Raw genomic sequence first — 18,706 nt, 5'->3', positions numbered from 1 at the left:
CTGTCTGTTTTGTGTTCTTTGTTTTTCATTTTCCCAATCTTAAATTAAGTTCTGCAGGTTTCTGTGGCAATTTGTGGATATTTTTCTTTTAAAATCCTCATGAAAAATGTATAAACAATCTAGTGTGGCTTTCTCCTAATATAAATATTTTTGTACGCAGTTGTGGCATTTTTGCAAGCGGTTTTCCCCAATATAACACATTTTAAAATGCAAAGAACTCTAAAATTGCCAATCAGTTTGAAAACAGAATTAAACAATTACAAAATGGGGGAAGCAACAAGATAATTGATCTATTTTTTGTACAAAAAATGGAAGCTCTCTATGTGCAGGCAGGGAACCTCAGGCCCTGCAGGAACTGTCTTCAGGCCACACCCTTCAGTTGCCCTTTTCCACCTCCTCTGTGAGCGATTTTTTTCCTGGTTGGAATGTGTCCTGGATCTCTGATATTGCCTCTTGTTTTTTGGAGTGTGTGTAAAAACTAGCCTACTAGGGTTAAATGTACATTCACTGCTCCTCCCACTTTTGCCTCTGGCCCTGCCCACCACTGGCAGGTGGCCCGCAGTTGTCAGCCCAAACGGGGATGCGGCCCTTTTGCTGAAAAGGATTCCCCACCCTTGTGCTATTGGATTGACTGGGGACAAGATGCAATTTATTTATTTATTTATTTATTAGATTTATATACCGCCCCATAGCCAAAGCTCTCTGGGCGGTTCACAACATAAACATCCAATATACAATTAAAATATATATTAAACAACTTAAAAATAAAGTAATTATACCAAAACCTAAACATAATTAAACACATAAGCAGCTACAAAACTCAACACTAAAATATTAAATATTTAAAAAGTATTAAATTGGTTAAATATTAAGATGTTAAGATGTTAAATATTAACATATTAAAATATTAACATATTAAAATGCCTGGGAGAAGAGGAAGGTTTTTACCTGGCACCAAAAAGATAACAATGTTGGCGCCAGGCGTACCTCATCAGGGAGAGAATTCCATAATTTGGGAGCCACCACTGAGAAAGCCCGTTTTCTCGTTGTCACCTTCCGGGCTTCTCTCTGAGTAGGCCCCTGAAGGAGGGCCTTTGATGTTGAACACAGTGTACGGGTAGGTTCATATCGGGAGAGGTGTTCCATCAGGTATTGTGGTCCCAAGCCGTGTAAGGCTTTATAGGTTAAAACCAGCACCTTGAATCGAGCCCGGAAGCATATAGGCAGCCAGTGCAAGCGGGCCAGAATCGGTGTTATATGTTCGGACCTCCAAGTCCCTGTTAACAGTCTGGCCGCTGCATTTTGCACAAGCTGTAGCTTCTGAACCGTCTTCAAAGGCAGCCCCACGTACAGTGCATTGCAGTAGTCCAATTTAGAGGTTACCAGTGCATGGACAACTGAAGCAAGGTTTTCCCTGTCCAGATAGGGGCGTAGTTGGGCCACCAACCAAAGTTGATAGAAAGCACTCCTTGCCACCGAGGCTACCTGTGCTTCTAGTGACAGGGATGGTTCTAAAAGAACTCCCAAACTACGGACCTGCTCCTTCAGGGGGAGTGCAACCCCATCCAGGACAGGTTGAACATCCACCATCTGGTCAGGGGAACCACCTACTAACAGCATCTCAGTCTTGTCTGGATTGAGCCTCAATTTATTCGCTCTCATCCACTCCATTACTGCAGCCAGGCATCAGTTTTTGTTCTGTTGCAATTTGATCAGCCTCTGTCTGAGATCTAATGTTAATTGCAGCGATCAATTTGTACTGTTTCTATGGTGAAACCTATATATTGATGAAAACTATAGAGTGAATGTGCTAGACACACCTCTGTAGGGAGGGATTTCTACAATTTAGGGGCTGCCATAGAGAATGCCCTCTCCTGGGCCACCACTTCATATGGCTGTTGAGGGAAGCTCAGAGGATGGCAACAAGGGAGAGGGCCTTCTCAGTGGTGACCCCCAAATTATGGAATGATTTTTTTTTTGACGAGGTGCTCCTGGCACCAACACTGTTATCTTTTCAGCGCCAGCTCAAGACTTTCCTCTTCTCCCAGGAGTTTTAACATGTGTTTTAAAATTGTTTTTTTAAAAATGTGTTTTGAAATGTGTATATTTGTTTTTAATGTTTTTAATTGTTGTAAACTGCCCAGAGAGCTTCGGCTATGGGGCGGTATACAAATGTAAATAACAACAACAACAATAAAATAACAACAACAACAACAACTAACCAAGAGGCCCTCTTCTGTTGATCTTAATACCTGAGAGGATCTATAGGGAAGGAGACAGTCTCACAGATATTTGAGGCCAAAGTCATTTAAGGTGTTCAGCACTAACGTTGTGAGCACCTTAGACTGGGTCCAGAAATGAACTGGCAACCAATGCAGTTGTTTTCAAACAGGTTATGTGCAATCTATATCGAACCCCAGCCAATCTGGGCACTGCATTTTGGGCCAGTTGAAGTTTCCGAATCGCCTTCAAGGGCAGCCCCATGTGCAGCTCATTGCAATAGCCACTTTATAGCGGCTTTAATAGTGTTAAAGCTGTCTAAGTTGGTGGCCATCGCTTCCTCTTGCGAATACCGTAAGTTAACTGTGTGAAGAAGTACTGAATCTTCCAACATTCAGCTTCATTGGATGACTGCTCCCCTGGCTGCCTTCTGGGAGGATGGGCGGGATATAAATTTAAATAATAATAATTATTCGTTATTACTCAACTCATTTGAAATGTGGTGTTGGAGGAGAGCTTTGCGCATACCATGGACTGTGAAAAAGATAAATAATTAGATGTTAAAACAAATTAAACCAGAACTATCACTAGAAGCTAAAATGATGAAACTGAGGTTATTATACTTTGGACACACAATGAGAAGCCAGGATTCACTAGAAAAGACCATAATGCTGGGACAAACAGAAGGGAGTAGAAAAAGAGGAAGGCCAAACAAGAGATGGATTGATTCCATAAAGGAAGCCACAGACCTAAACTTACACGATCTGAACAGGGTGGTCCATGACTGATGCTATTGGAGGTCACTGATTCATAGGGTTGCCATAAGTTGAAATCGACTTGAAGGCACATAACAGCAACAATTATTCTAGGTTCTAGTGTTATGAGAGATGGAGAGAAAAAAACCCTTCTGTTTACTTTTTCCGCACCTTGCATAATTTTATACACATCATTTCCTTACTACATTCCCAAACATGCCTTTTAAAAGTAATCTCAGCTAAGTGAACGCCTTGCATAATTCAATAACAAAACTCTGCACCACTGCTATTGAACTCTCTGAAGAAGAGCGTACCTACTTCAATTCTTGAACTACAGTGTTAGCTTCACTTTTAAAACACACCTTTGGTGCCTTAATCTCAACATCCCCCCCCCCATACACTATCCTTTTTAATGACTCCCTCAGGAGTATTGTTCGAGCTTTTAGCTAATGATCTTGCTTCGCTATGCAACTGTTTTGTTGACTGATCCCTCGAGCGGCAGCTTAGGAGAAGTTTTTGCTCTGTGTTTTGTTGCATGGAAACATCCATTTTGCAAGTTCGTTTTGAAAGTAACAGGTGTTTACTTGAGAGGCCTTGGCTAAACAGAGCTCCTTTGTTGACAAGGAGCTGGGCCTGTTCTGTAATTGGATCCTGGAGGACAATGAGGGTGTGCAGAACATCTTATGCTGTTTGGAAGCATGACCAGGATGTGTGTGGGGGGAACGACAGCGAACACTCTTCCTTGAACATAACAAAGTTGAAGCCGAGGTGTTCCAGGCCACTGCACGCTCAGTTCAAGGCCAGTGAGGCTGCAGCATGGGGTTAAAGGCTTAAAAAATACCCACCCCCCAATGCCAGGGTACCAATCTGGATCAGGCCCCCTGCACTGGGAATTCATGAAAGAAAAGGCATGCACTTAGGAACATAGGCAGCTGCCTGATTCAGTTCACATTTTATTTATTTATTTATTTATTTATTAAATTTATTAGTCACCCGTCTGGCTGGTTGTCCAGCCACTCTGGGCGATGTTTAAAGCTGAATATATCCAATTGGCACTTTATGAAACAATGTGGGAATTGAAACACAGCCATCCTTCAAAATTCATTTATCTCCAAATTTTGCAATGCAGTTCTCCAACCGATCAATGTTTACAAAACCGTATGTATTACGGGAAAAATGTGCAGAAACATAAATGTTATTGTCATTCTAAAGAATGAAATTTTGTTGGGAAAAATTGCTTGCAAAAATGTGTGCACTAGTCAAAATGGCATGCAAAAATGTTTTATTAGGTGAAATTAGCACTAAAATGCTGACAAGTTTTGATGAGTTTTTTTTTTTAAAAAATTGCAAATTGCTGCAGAAATGTGGAGAACTGAACTTCAGATTAGAAAAATGAGAATATGTGAGAGCCCAAACTGACATCTTTCCCTCCTTACACACAACCCCCATAAAAGAGAGATGTATTAGCAGGCTTGGGTGTGTATGTAAGTACAAAAAAAAATTTTGAGGCAGGGAAACCAAAACCTGAGTATGCTCACCACTCACAGAATGCTCAGTATCTGTGTGGAACCAGGGTGGGAGAAAGAAATGAGTATCCTGGAAAAGGATGCAATTGTCTTAGGATTCTGAACAAAAGCACTTCACACTGTAACATTTTATTGCAGGCCCCTGTCAATTGAAATGGGGATACCTGAAATGGGGATACCTTTTGAACACTGCATCCATTTCTTAGATGGGTATGTTGAAGAACCAGGCTGGAGAGGAAGAAAGTGATGAAGAGACTATCAGAATTCAGGTGCTCTTTAGCTTATTTAAAATATTCCGTTACGGCCATTAGATTAGGAAGCTCTTTCTGTACAGATGACCTCTGAAAAAACTCTGATCAAGAGGTTGTTGCTAATCTCTTAAATTCTCTATTTTCAGCAGGTATTTAAAATAGCTGCTTTGCTCCATACGAAACAGCCAAGCTAAAAGGGAAAATGTAGAATTTAAGAATGTAACTAGGGAGACTGAATGAGTTACTCCCACCTTTTCCCTTCTTCCTATGGTTATTGAATATTTTTAATGGCTGAGAATTAGGCTTTTAACATATATATACATTTAATCCTCAAGTGGTAAGCACATGTGCTCTATAATCTGTTTTCCGAGCTCTTCATAAAGCATACTACAGTTTTAATCAGTTCTGCCTATCCCAAGAGGCAGAAGCTTAAGGATTGTTGGGGTTCCAAAACTCCCCCCACCCTGACACGAAGAGGGAATTTGCCCTTTTCAAAATGGCAGTAACTGCTCTTTCTACTTCTAGCATTTCCTGGAATCGAGGTTTGCTCTTCCAAGTCACTCCCAAGATATCTTTTCTAGGTTTTGATCAACTCTGATTGCCTTGCCACCTCTATTAGGGTTTTGTAAAGGGTTAAGTCTTCTGTTAGTGGAATTCTTTCAGAAAGCTTTTGTCTAGAATTCCAAGCACCCATCTCTGAGGTGTTTTCCCTTATGTAAAAATAAATAAAAATCAGTAAATCCGTGGTATTCATACTGTTCGTACAAGGTCTCGGAGGTAACTCATCAGTTTTTCCAGGCCTCTGAGCTCTTTGATAGAAGCAGGCCCTCTCATAAACTGTCTTCCTCTGGCGAATGAAAGGGCATCAAATCTGGCCAGAACAATCGCATACTTGTGTTTGTGACCCTCTTGAGCAAAGGTAAAGGTAATATTTTGCAAATATTAATTATTAAAGCTGGAGGCGTTGGATACAGGGAACTGGGGCATTTTCTTTGTCTTAGAAGTAGCAGTGTAGTGACAAATTCAAAAGTGTAGGGTTCCTTCATGATAGGCACACAGCCACACATCCCTTTTTTGCTGCTGCTGCTGGGTTGAGAATGAGATCCTTGTTAATGCCTTTTCCCCTAACAGACGCCCCTAGGAGCCAATAACATGAAGGGGAGTTAGCTATTTGAAAGAGTCTTCTCACTGGCTGACTCACCTCCTTTCACTCTGATTGGATCCAGTCAGCAGAAAAATGCAAGGAAACATGTTAGAAGGCTCTTTTCAGTGGCTAACACACACCCCTTTCATGCTGATTGGCTCGTAGGATGCGGGAGACATTGGGACCTTGCTCCCAAAAAAGTAAGGGGACTAAGACCTCCTGAGACCCCATACAATTACACCCATGCTTAGAAGAGACCACCAGTTAGCAAGTTAAAGAACAATTAAAAATAAAAACATATTTAAAAACTCTCAACAAGTCTAAAAATAAACACAATAAAACATTTAAAACAAATTTAAAAACACTTGTAACCAAATCACGTCTGGATTTGCCTGCTGAAACAGGCATCTAAAAGAGTAGAGTAATGGTGCATCCCTAATGTCAATTAAATGTTAGTGTCTAGTGAAGACACCTGCCTAATGTCAATAGACAGGGTGTTCAAAGTACAGGTGCCACACTAAATAAATTACTCCTTGCAAATGTGGGAGGACCATTGGTGTGGCACTCGTAGAAGTTAAGGTTCCGCAGGCTGAAGTGACTGAATCGGCACGTTACGAGGCAAGGCAATCAGAAGGCACCAGAAACCTTATGTATAATGAACATCCTGCTTCTCTCTCCACGCCTGCTGGATTAGGCCAGTGGCTAACCATATGCCTGTGAAAAGCAGTCTCCCCTACCTTCCTGGCATTCAGAAGCATGTTGCTACAGGCTGTGGAGGCAGAGCATAGCCATTGATAGTCTTATCCTCCATGCACTTGTAAAAACGTAATGTAAATGTACTGCCTTCGAGTCCATTCTGATGCATGGCGACCCTATGAATAGGGTTTTCATGAGGCTGAGAGGCAGTGACTGGCCCAAGGTCACCCAGTGAGCTTCATGGCTGTGTGGGGATTCGAACCCTGGTCTCCCAGGTGTAAAAAAGTAGCCTTTCTTTATAAAAAAAAACTGTATTTTTCATTATTCAGACTTATAACCTGCTCCATCCTGCTCTAAGGTAGGGAACCGCACAGGAAAACTAAGTACAGAGTCCAGCTCCTTTTGGCAGAGGTGGGGTGGGGATTAAAATCCGTTTTAAAGAGGTTACAGATCGATATTAGAAACCCAAACCCATTCCAGCTTCATGCTGCTTTGAGAAGTAGCTTACAGGACTTCTGCAAAATAGTCTGGAATTAGTCATATCTGCCTGCCTGGCTGCATCTCAGCTTCCCAAAATGGCAGGATGTGTTTTTCTCACATAAAAACATTTATCAATAATTGATGTCGTCATTCTGGTTGCTTCTGAGACACAAAAACATCCTGGCCTTGTCCGGATATCACACCACCAAAAGAGAAAGCAAGAGAAAAAAAGAGACAAGTAATCCATAGGGGGTTTTTTGGTGGGGGTATTAATAATATAACCGTGTCATTCATAATTTTTATTATAAAGTCTTTTTTTAAAGCAACTGGACAAATAATTATTTTATTCATGGAACTGCTCCAAAAGTTTCATTATGAATATGTGCTTGAAGAAGGCTTTGCTATGAACACGTGAGAGAGGAGCTCAATTCTCTTCCCAAGAATTGCTGATCGCTCACTTCTACCCACCAATTTTGTTTTAGTTCAGAATTTGGCTCATATAAGCTAAAGCTGAAAATTATGATCTTGCCTCCACCCCCAGTCATTGCAAGATGCAGTTTTGTATTGGTCCATCCTGCTCAGGTCTGTGCCCTCATTAAAAGTTTGTATATGAAGGAGTATCAGCCCCCCACCCCAAATGAACAGCATTCATCAAGTCTGCCTCTCAGAACATCATCTTTCTTCCAGACAGCTGCAAAATCTCAGGCTTCCTTGGTTACATTTCAACACCAAAATTTTCCAGCCCCTACCCAAGCAGGTGTGAGATGTGTCCAATAGCTAGGAGCCAACAGCAATCAAAAGTACAAATGTTCATTTAAATGAGCACCCTCTGTCATTATCCAGTGAGGGAGCATTTTCAGCTATTAGCTAAAGACTACAGAAAAGGTAATCTCACTTGAAGTAGCTCTTAGAATGTTGAATTATGTAGCAAATAACTAATTTCTGAGCTTGTCACATCCACACTATACATTTAAAGCACATGCCTTCCCCCCAAAAATCTTGGGAACTGAAGCTCTGTGAGAGAAAAATACCATTTTCCAGGATTCTTTGAGGGAAGCTATGTGCTTTAAAGGTATGGTGTGAGTGCGATCTTGTAAACTGCTGTTGTGGAATGGCAGGATATGCATAGCCTACTGCCCCACCTATTATTACTTTGCTATCTCTGCCCCCTTCCAAAATATCTCTTAGGATGGGGAACCTGTGGCCCTCCAGATGATGTTGGACTCCAACTCCCATCAGCCCCAGTCAGGCAGGCCAATAGTCAGGGACGATGGGAGCTGTAGTCCAGTATACAAATTAAATAATAAATAAAATATGGAGGGCTATTTGCATTTTTAGATTGTAAGCTCCTTGGTGCAGGGGACCCGTTTTCTCATTCTTTGTAAAGCATCATGTTACGTGCATGACAAAATAATAACGATAATGAAAAATAGACTTTGAGAGGGTTAGTGGGTGGCAAAGGAGCTCATGGAAGAGATGGGGGGTTGCACACTTCCAGGCAATTCCCGCTTTTGCTTTTAGAATGTTTTAAATTGTTTTTAGAATGCTTTTTGTCGTTGAAAATTGTTGCAAAATGTGTTTTCTGCCCTTTTAAAAATTTAATAAACAATGATAATAGAGCTAGTCCGAACAGGACTGTGGGCCACGGACTACCCTTTGTAGTTCCTTTTCAGAAGCCGTGCTAATGGATCTACTCTGAACACAACTCAATCTGGATTAACACCACTCCCCCCCAATAAAAATCACTCCACGCAGCATGGTTTTCTGAGGAAAAGCTTGCAAAAATGGAAGAGCCAGTCACGTCATCCTGAAGCGATTGCTTTTAACTTTGATCACAGTTAGTGTTTTAATTTTTTTTTTAAAAAGCACCGCTCCCCTCCAAAAACATAAAAACCACCCCACGCAGCATGGCTTTCTGCGAGGAAAAGCACGCGAAAATGAAAGAACCACCCTTGAAGCGATTCCTTTCTAACTTTTATCCTGGTTACACTTCAAAACAAAACGCACCGCCACATGCACAACTAAACAGAAGACAACTCGCCCCCCCGCAGCCCGATTTCATGCGAGGAAGCGGAGGTAGGAAGAACAAGCCAAGAAGAGGGAGACAGCCAGCAGCAGGCCGGCCAAGCAGGGGCGGAGCCGCGCCCGGGGTTTCCCAGCCGGGTCGCAAGGGCGGGGGAGCGCGAGCGCGGAGGCAGGCGAAGCCGGGCGGAGGGCGGAAACGGGTGGTAGTGCTGGTGGTTGCCGCCTGCCCTGCCGCGCCCAGCCGAGACTCCTCCGCTCCTTTCCCTATGGCCGCGAGCGGGAGCTGAGCGGCGGAGGCCCCAAGCGACGAGCAGAAGGAGACAAACAAAAGCCACACTCGCAGCCGCGGAACACCGCCCTTCCCCGCACACACACAAAACCCTGCCCGCCCGAGCGACTCCCTCGAGGGGGGGACGACGCTACACGCGACGCTGCTGCTGTTCTTGGTGGTGCAGCCGCCGCCGCCCTCTTTTTTCCCCCCCTCCGTCCTTTTCTGGGTCCTTCGTGCGGGAAACGGAGCGGCTGCCAGGCGCAGCGCGGGACTTGCGACGAGGCGCCACCGGCCTCCTCCTCCTCCTCTTGCTTTATTTCTCTTTCTGTCTTCCTCCTCCTCTCGGCTTCCTCCCCAGCGTTGCCTGCCCCGCTGGCTGGACTGACTGGAAGGCGGCGGCGACGGCCAAGAAGCGGCGCCTGTCGGCGGGGGTCTTGGAAAGGGGTCGCCCGCCAGGCGGGGAGCGGGCAGGCGAGCAGGGCTAGTGACTCCGTGGCAGTGGATGAGCAGCGGCCGTCCAGGAAGGTGAGAGGGAGGGAGGGAGGGGGGGGAGAATGTATTGTTGGGGGGGCACTTCGAAATCTCCCCCCTCGCAGGCACCCCAGTCCTCCCCGCACCCCTCAACACACACACTCAAATGGTGTGTCTTCTGCCCCCCATCACAGGCTTTGTTCATTCAACCCCCCCAAAACAGGCCTACCCTTAAAAAATTCTCTTTTCACAGGCCCTGTTCATAACCCCCCCCCCAAAAAAAACCAGGGCTTATTCATCCCTGTTATAACCCCCTCCAAGAAACAGACTTTATATCCCCCGTTTTAAAAAGACCCTGCCCATCGCAAACCCTGTTTATAACCTTCCCCAAAACAGGCCTTATTGGCCCCGTCCTAAAAACTCCACCCTTACAGGCTGTGTTCATCCCCCCCCCCCATAATGCTCCCCACTGGCCCATATTAACCTCATCCTAAGCCCCCCCCCCGTCTTTTAACCTGCATTTTCTTTTCTCTCAACAGCAGCTCCTCCTGTTTCATCCTCCCCCCAAATCCTGGATTTCTTGGGGTGCCCCAACCCCCTTTCTCTATCTCCCACACCTTCGCATCCTCCTCCCCTCATTTTCTTCCTTTCCCCTGCCTTAAAATACTTCCTACTTCTATCTATATACCTTTCCCTTACTCCCTTAAACCACCATTTTTTTTAAAATGAACGTTCTCCGTTTCACTGTTTCAATTATAAGGGGGGGGGAAGGAGACCCTTTATAAAATCCACGAGACCCACAAGTTTCGCTTCTCCCCCCACCCATTTTAGCCAAATCATGTCTCTTTCCCTCCCAAGCCTTCTAAAAAGAGTTAACTGAGGAGGCCAATGCAAAAACCTGCTTAAGATTTCAGCCTTGTTCCATTTCTTCCATATTTTTTCTTTCTTTCCACCTCCCACACTTCCATCTCTCCCTCCTACTTCATGACTTAAATCCTGTTCCTTTCTCCCACCCCCCTTCCATCTCCTTTGCCCCCCCCCGTTTCCCCTCTCTACCTCTGTTTTTCCTCCCTCCCAGCTGTATTTGGCTATTCTTCCCTATTAATACTCTCCTCCTTACTTGTTTCAGATCCTTTCACTATCGCCTCCCCTCCATTTTGCTCTGCCTTCTCCCCCCCCCCAACAATACCATCCTTTCTGTCTATAAGAGAGGTGACCAGCCCTGTTCTGAGAGGGCTGCTGACATGGGGAAATCAAGAAATAACCATTTGGGTGGGTTTTTTTTGTTTTCATTGTCTCCATCTCTGTCCCACCCATCTCAGAACATCAGAGAGGGGAGTGTTTGTAGCTGCTGGGTAGAGATAGGACAAGGGGGGTGAAGAACTGATTCCAGGCTGAGGCTAGAAGCAGGGTGGCCGGCGGGGAGGGGGGGAAAGGAGGCAACCAAGTCCACAGGGACGATGCTTGGGGGAAAATACCAAGAGAGTGCTGTTTATGTGTGTATGTGGCTGGTACTGTAATGGTGGAAAATTGATTGGGTGGAGAACGGGGTGAGACTGCTCAAAGCAACCCCTGGCCAAGGAAAAGGCTAAGAAAATGGAATCTTGGTGGTTTTCTTGTTCCCACGGTAGGAAATGGTTTTGGGATGGATAGAGAATAAGAAATGCTTTCTTACTTTCACTATCACAGTGAAGAGATTTATCTGCCATTTTTTTAGTTGCTTTTCTTCATTAATAGGTGTATAATTTTGCCATTTGTGTGTCTGCTCAGGGTAGAAGTTGGTTACTGGAGAATCGGGGAGTGTACAACCATCATTTTTGTGTTTTTTTTTAAAAAAGACAGTTTAAGGGAAAGCTCTTTGTTTTAAAGTTGAATTTCTGACACGTTAGGAAAGGGGTGTGGAAGCTATTAAAGGATGAATAAATCTGGAGGATAGGGAAGGCTTTTTTATTTTTAAAAAATATTAGGATAATATACAGCTTTATCAATTTATCACAAAGAATTAAAATTTTATCTGATTTTTTTGGTCATGATTGCCTTGGCAAAACTGCTGCTTCAAGGACATTTTATGCAAGATGTAGGTTTTCTATAAGGCAAATGCTGTTTCCGTTAAAAAGGAAAGCTTGGAAATAGGGAAAGCTGCTTCTCATGCCACCCACCCATGTGGATCTGGATGTGGGGAAAGAGCAGAAAACCACGAATGTGAAGTGAAAGGAGGCTGCTGTCGCCATTTGTGTGCATAGCCCGAGGAGAGGGTTGTTGTACATTTTGAGGCTTTCCTGTTGAGCACAAGCTTGTAAATACAGACATACCGCTTTTGCTGGCTTTGCGAAATGCATGTTAGAAAACGAGAGACTGGAGATGACATCTTAATGTCTTAAAGCATTTTCTCCCCCTTGCATAATTTTGGAAAGAGGGGATTCAATAGGTCAGTTGTTTTAGCGGTTGCAGATTATGGAGGGTGTTCTTGTCCGCCCCCTCCCCCCTTTTTTCTGGGAATGAATGGATCTTTTTGTGCTGGGCCCGGTAACTGCAACAAGATGGCGTTTGCAGGAAGGCAACTATTTTCAACTAAACATCACAGCTTCGCCAAACTGAATAATGTAGTTTAGATTCTTGTTTTGACTTTGAAAATCTCTTTTTTCTTAATTAACAGATCTGTTTTGTTGGGGCTGGGGGACGGTAGCAGATGTTCTAGGTTTTTAATCTTTTGACGTTTTTCGGTCTCCAAATAAAGATTGGGTGGGTGGAGTAAATAGTTTATTGAAATTTTTACACAGTGGCATAAATGCACTGGATGAACTGATGGGATCATTTTAACTTCCCAAAACCTCCTCATAAGAGTGTAAAACTGGTTTTCCCCACTAGAATGTTGCCACCAATTTTCTTCCACAGCAGAGCTTACATAAATCTTGTACAAGCATTTTTTGTAGAACTGTGTAATCTGTGTGATCACATGTGACCTCTTTGTGATGGCAAGGAAATGCAGTTCTGCTCCAGAACACTTCACCAATATGTGGCAGCTCTTACAGTAGTATTTGACCTGAAATTCTTTAGTGAAATAAATATATATTTATAACCTTATTTAGTTAGTAAAACATTTTCCCAAGCCATTTATATGGACTGTGTTTTATGAAAAAAAAAAGTTGTTATATACCATTAAGTACTGTACAATTGAATGATATTTTAAAGGTAGGTTTTTTATTATGTTAAAAGCCAATAACATAATTTTAATTCACATCCTAAGTGGGCTGAAGTATTGCAGACTTTAAACTGATCCAAAACAGATTAATTTGGAGTGAGCAGAATATGTATGTTTGGAACTGTATTTTTTAATTATATTTATATCCTGTCCTTTCTCCCAGTAGGAGCCCAGGGTGGCAATTGCAATTGCAAGGATTGCAGTTGTACCTGCAATCCTACTGACATTCAGGAATACACTAGTGTCTTATATATCCTGTTTGGAAGTATGTCAGCTGACATAAAATTATCGTTCATTGCTTTAAAATTATACTATCGGATTTTACTAGAATTTTTAGCTTTCACCTGAAGGCTCATAAGGACAGAATAGATAGCACTTATTAATATCTTGCAACCAGCAAAATTGCTCTGAGTGTCTAACAAAGAATTATAAAAACAATATGGTATAGTCATCAATGCAAATAAAACTTGGCAGCAATAGAGCATGGGTTAATAAATTGCAGATGACAGACAGCAGAAAATCTACCAAAAAGTCTAAAATGTCTGAAATAATTTAGATTTTATTGTGTTATTTATTTATTATTTCAATTTATATACCGCCCTTAGCGAAATAGCTCTCAGGGCAGTGAACAAACAAAATAAAATACAATATATCATAATAAAAATACAAAAACATATACAAACAAACAACAAAAAGCACAGCAAAAACAATATTTATTAATTTCCATATAAACTGCGAGCTGAAAACAGATTAGCCCCAACCCATATACATACAATAAAAATACCTCCAAGCCTTAGTAGGTAGATTATTTTATAGACCAGAATCAGTCTTCTTCCTTTTTTTTGCATTTGGCATCATGTTATTTATTTATTTATTTATTAGATTTATATCCCGCCCTTTCTCCCAGCAGGAGAGGGCAGCAGGCTGTTTGGGGAGGGGGGGGAATCAATTTTTTTGTGTTCCCTTTTTTGTACTTTGTAGTTGAGGCCCACATAAAAAGTAGACAGCTGAACAAATGCGATAGATTAGCAGCTATCTGTCATTGTATTTTCACGTGTGCACTGTTGGAACTTTGGTCACATTTTATATTTTCCTTTGGCCTTTGCTCTATAAGATGAGGTGTTTGATAACCTAAAGGCCTGTGCTCACTAGAGTTCATCCCTATTTATTCCTTGCAGCTGCTAGATCACTGTCCAACAGGCATTCTGTCATGATATTATATGTGCCTGGCATTGAGAATCCCATTGTTAATCCAGTTGGAAAAGTTTGAACTTTGAAGATAATCATGTCATTGTACGGGGACATTAGCTGATGTTACAATACTGGGCTTTATAGAGAAGGGGGGTGGGGAGGAAGTCAGAAATATGCTCTACTATCCTAAATTTAAATAGCCTCTGTTTTTTTTGTGAAAACAAAAAGCCAAGCCATTTTAAACTGGCTAGCAGTATAGGGATATTAATACCCTTTGTATCTTCAGCCTACTAACCATAATAATGGCGAAGACATGCTACATTTTTTGAGTAGATTGATTAACTGTAACACACTTTAACCTCTTGGGCTTTGCAGGCCATCCTTTCTTCAAACAATCCCTGCATATAGCTGGCAGTTTTTGTGCAATAAGGTTCTTGAAATACCAGGAAGTAAAGTTAGGTCATTAAAGGAGCAGCTAACTGTTCTAGGAGGTACAGTATTACTCTGATTTCCCAATCAGAGCGTGGAGACAGGCAGAGTGCTTTTTAACTTTCGGCGAATATTTTCTTAGTTTTACAACTAGTGTTACATTTTACGAAGTTGAGGGAGGTGACTGATTCTACAACCTCATTTATTGCTGATAGAATCCAATTGATATATTGATAATGTGTCAGTCCGTGAAATCTGTAATCGCTGTTGCTTTTTGTCACTCTTCTCCCCACTAATTAAAGGGTAAAATAGAATAAACCATTCTGCTATTCAGGACTTTCAATGTGATAATTGCACTTCAGCTAACAATGAATGTAGCTTTTGCTTCCTATATGTTGTAATTGGCTCAAGTTTCAGTCCCTGGATTGGATTAAATTCTTACTGTCTGTGGATTTTGGCTTTGCATTAGTGGATTGGTAATTGATATCCTAAATTTTAATATCCAGATGCAGCCATATGGCTTTCTGTATTGTTTTGAGCCTGCTATTAACACTAGCCTGCGTGGGGCGGAGGAGGAAATGGAATAATCTCATCTGGATGGCAGAATTAGTGCTGAAGAAAAATACTTTGTGCCCTTTCCCCCATGGTTTCAGAAGGCATCAAAGGAAAAGGGGGGGTTTCTAAGATAATTGTCTGGTCATTTCGAGAATTTATTTATTTATTTATTGCCTTTGTATACTGCCCCATAGCCAAAGCTCTCTGGGCGGTTTACAACAGTCAAATAATTCTAAAATGACTCAAGATTGATTGCTTTAAAATCAAACATTCAACTATATTTGGGGCCTAGAGTGACAATCAGCGCAAATAAAAGTGACAGGGTCACTTCCCAAAAGGGCTTATTGTCAAAGACAAGAACTAAGATGAAAATAAAGAGTAGGCCTTGGTGAAGCAAGAAAGGATAAAAGATTAGGCTCGTGATATTAGAATAAATGCAGGCTATGATGGTTTGTGAAAAGTTTTGTTGGAAAATGTGTGTTGTAGGGTGGAATTTAAAAGCATTGATTATAAAGAGCAGGAGACTATTCTAGTCATAAGGAGTTGCATGGTAAATACCATGAATGGCAAAAAGGGCACTGATACCAGATGAGCATATGCAGAAGGAAGGGAAGGCGAATGTTATGGATAAGAGAGGTAGAGAAGCTGAGGCTTGTATGATGCTTCTCTTGGAGTGAAAGAATGTTGAGTTGAGAACTACTGATTCAGTAAGAGTGTTTCAGGAACTTTGGACATGTCATGTATTAAATCTTGGAGCATAATAATACAGAGTTGAGAAGTAATGCATCTGAATTCTTCATGTTGGATTTATTAGCTCTTAAATGAGTATTTGAGATATTTCAGAGGAGATACATGCTTAGGTGCCTGCATTTTAAATATTTGGATGCTCTGGCAGTGATTATAACGAAATGTCTGTTGTAAAAGAGAAGCTATGTAATTGCTGTATGGTCCCTATATGTTTTGCCCTATTGAGGACATTGCAGCTTTTGGAGGTGGGTTTTGGCTAGGAAAATATTACAGTATTTGTGGATGAAAGAGTCATTGCCTCTCCACCAGTACCGCAGTCCCAATACAAATTCCTCTCTGCATGCAGAACTGCATTTGCCATTAAAAAAAAAAAAAAACCAACTGTGGAAGGTCCAACATGGAACTCCTGCCATTATCTAGTGGCATCCTTACTCTGCTTCCAAACCAAAGCATCCTGTATCATCTTTAAAGCTGACTAATTTTATTATAGCAGGAGATCTTAACCCTGTGGTCCATGGACCCCTGTGGGCTTCAGGGGGGTTCCTTGTATTGGGCACAAAAAAAATCAGTTTTCAATTCAATGAAAGGAATTTTATTTATTTATTTATTTATTTATTTATGGGGGCCATAGCTTCCATCAGATTCTCAAAGGGGTCTGTGACCCAAAAAAGATTCAGAACCACTGTATTATAGCAAGAGGCTACTTCATCAAATGCATGGATGGTGAAGTGCGCACATACCAACACCTTTGTGTGCATCACATTCACAACTATAGTGTCGAAAAATTCAGGAAATATTTAATCTTACTGATACCTTCGTGTGTATGTTCTTCTGTATACAGTTCCTAGAAGCTCTGTTTTACCATATGGCTTTTTTAATATTTTTATTTTGAAAATTCAAGTTACAAAAATTGCCAATTGGCACCATCTTTTTTTAATTGTCTGTGAGAAATTGGAAAAAAATGTTTGTGTTCATCTGTATGCAGCGTTGGTACATGGGGGGGCATAAGCAGGGCTGTGGAGTCGGTACGCCAGACCTTCGACTCCAACTCCTCTATTTTTCTACTGTCCGACTCTGACTCCTTCCTAAATGGCAAATGTATATTAACTAGTAATAACGAATTTACTGTAGTAAAATGGTAGCACAAGGCATTTCATCACCACCACGTGAATCCAGAGCTTGGAAAAGTTACTTTTTTGAACTACAACTCCCGTCAGCATTGGGCTCGTGGGAGTTGCAGTTCAAAAAAGAAACTTTTCCAAGCTCTGGATTCACGTGGTGGTGATGAAATGCCTTGTGCTACCATTTTACTACAGTAAATTTGTTATTACTAGTTAATATACATTTGCCATTTATGAAGGAGTCGGAGTCGGTACATTTCTACCGACTCCGACTCCACCCAAAATTGCTTCCAACTCCACGACTCCGACTCCACAGCCCTGGGCATAAGCACCTTCATAAATTTACAACAGATTTCCTGCCTCAATCCCATTGTTTCTCATTGTAGGTACTTGCTAGTAAGAATAATATGCTAACCTGAGGCAGGTGAAAAATACGACTTTGGTAAAAGACCACACCCATAAACTGGTATAATTGATATGTAAATCTTCATCTGATATCCATCTCTTGCATCTTTAAAAGTGATTATGATGATAACTGCCGTTGCTGTTATGTTGTCTTGCTAGTTTGACACATTAAAATACTGTTTCAAATCTTTTTATCTGAGAACAAGGATCCTCTATTTCAACAACCTTAAAACTGTGGTTCTTCCAGATGTGGGCCTCCAGGAGTTATGGAGGCAAGAGAAAAACAATCCCTTAGATAGGACCCATTCCTTGGGGAGTGAGCAGATATCCTCTCATGCTGAGGATACTTCTCCGGGGTGCGTGTGGAGGAATTCTAGTAGTGGGTGATTCAATTCTTAAGAACATAGATAATGGGGTGTGTTATGAGTGTGCAGACCACAAGGTGATTTGCCTGCCTGGCATGAAACTTGTGGATGTTGCCCGTTGGCTAGGTAGCTTGGTAAATAGTGTTGGGGAGGAGTAACTGGTCATTGCACATTGGCACCAGTGACATGGGGAAATGCAGTTGAGAGGTCCTAAAAGGAAAATTCAGGTTGCTAGGTAGGATGCTGCAAGCCAGGACTTCCAAGGTAGCTTCCTCTGAAATGCTACCAGTTCCATGCTTAGGGCCAGCTAGACAGACACAGCTTTGTGGTCTTGATGCATGGATGAGATGATGGTGTCAGGAGGAGTGGTTTGGATTTTTTAGGCCCTGGGAAACCTTTTTGGGACAAGATGGGCCTGTCCAAAAGGGACAGGCTCCACTTGAACTGGGATGGAACCAGACTGCTGGCACTTAAATAGGGTGGCAGAGCAGCTTTTACTCTGATTGGGGGGAGAAAAGTCGACAGGAGTTGAGGAGGATCTCCTCCCTGGAATAAAGACCCCCCCCCCCAAATTATGACATTTTAAATGGGGTACACCTTGAACTAGGCACTGTGAGTGCAGGGGCACGAGATACCAATCCAGAGAGGCCAAAGTACCACAGGCCAAACCAAAGATGTCCAAGATACTTTTAAGAAAAACGCTGTATACAAGTGTTTATATGCTGATGCTAGAAGCCTCCGAGCCAAGATAGGAGCACTTGAATGCTTGGTCTTAGAGAACAGCACTGATATAGTAAGCATAATTGAAACATGGTGGAACGGAGAAAACCAGCGGGACACAGTTATCCCTGG

General features: G+C 42.1%; 1 protein-coding gene across 6 annotated transcripts in view; it reads left to right on the top strand.

The window, feature by feature from the left end:
• The window catches only part of GNB1 (G protein subunit beta 1), a 109,719-nt gene that overhangs the window by 20,764 nt on the left and 70,249 nt on the right, over window positions 1–18,706 (top strand). The window contains exon 1 of one of the 6 annotated variants that reach the window (XM_061601987.1): window positions 9,196–9,893. The exons of 2 other annotated variants lie outside the window; for them this stretch is intronic. The gene's annotated coding sequence lies outside the window, so the exon portion shown is untranslated. Of the gene's footprint in view, window positions 1–9,195; window positions 9,894–18,706 lie in introns of those variants that run through there. 3 more of the 6 variants (XM_061601986.1, XM_061601988.1, XM_061601989.1) reach the window with 3 other exon arrangements.

This window comes from Rhineura floridana, chromosome 18, assembly GCF_030035675.1.
Source record: "Rhineura floridana isolate rRhiFlo1 chromosome 18, rRhiFlo1.hap2, whole genome shotgun sequence".
NCBI classification, from domain to species: Eukaryota; Metazoa; Chordata; class Lepidosauria; order Squamata; family Rhineuridae; genus Rhineura; species Rhineura floridana.
This window is presented reverse-complemented; position numbering and strand designations above follow the sequence as displayed.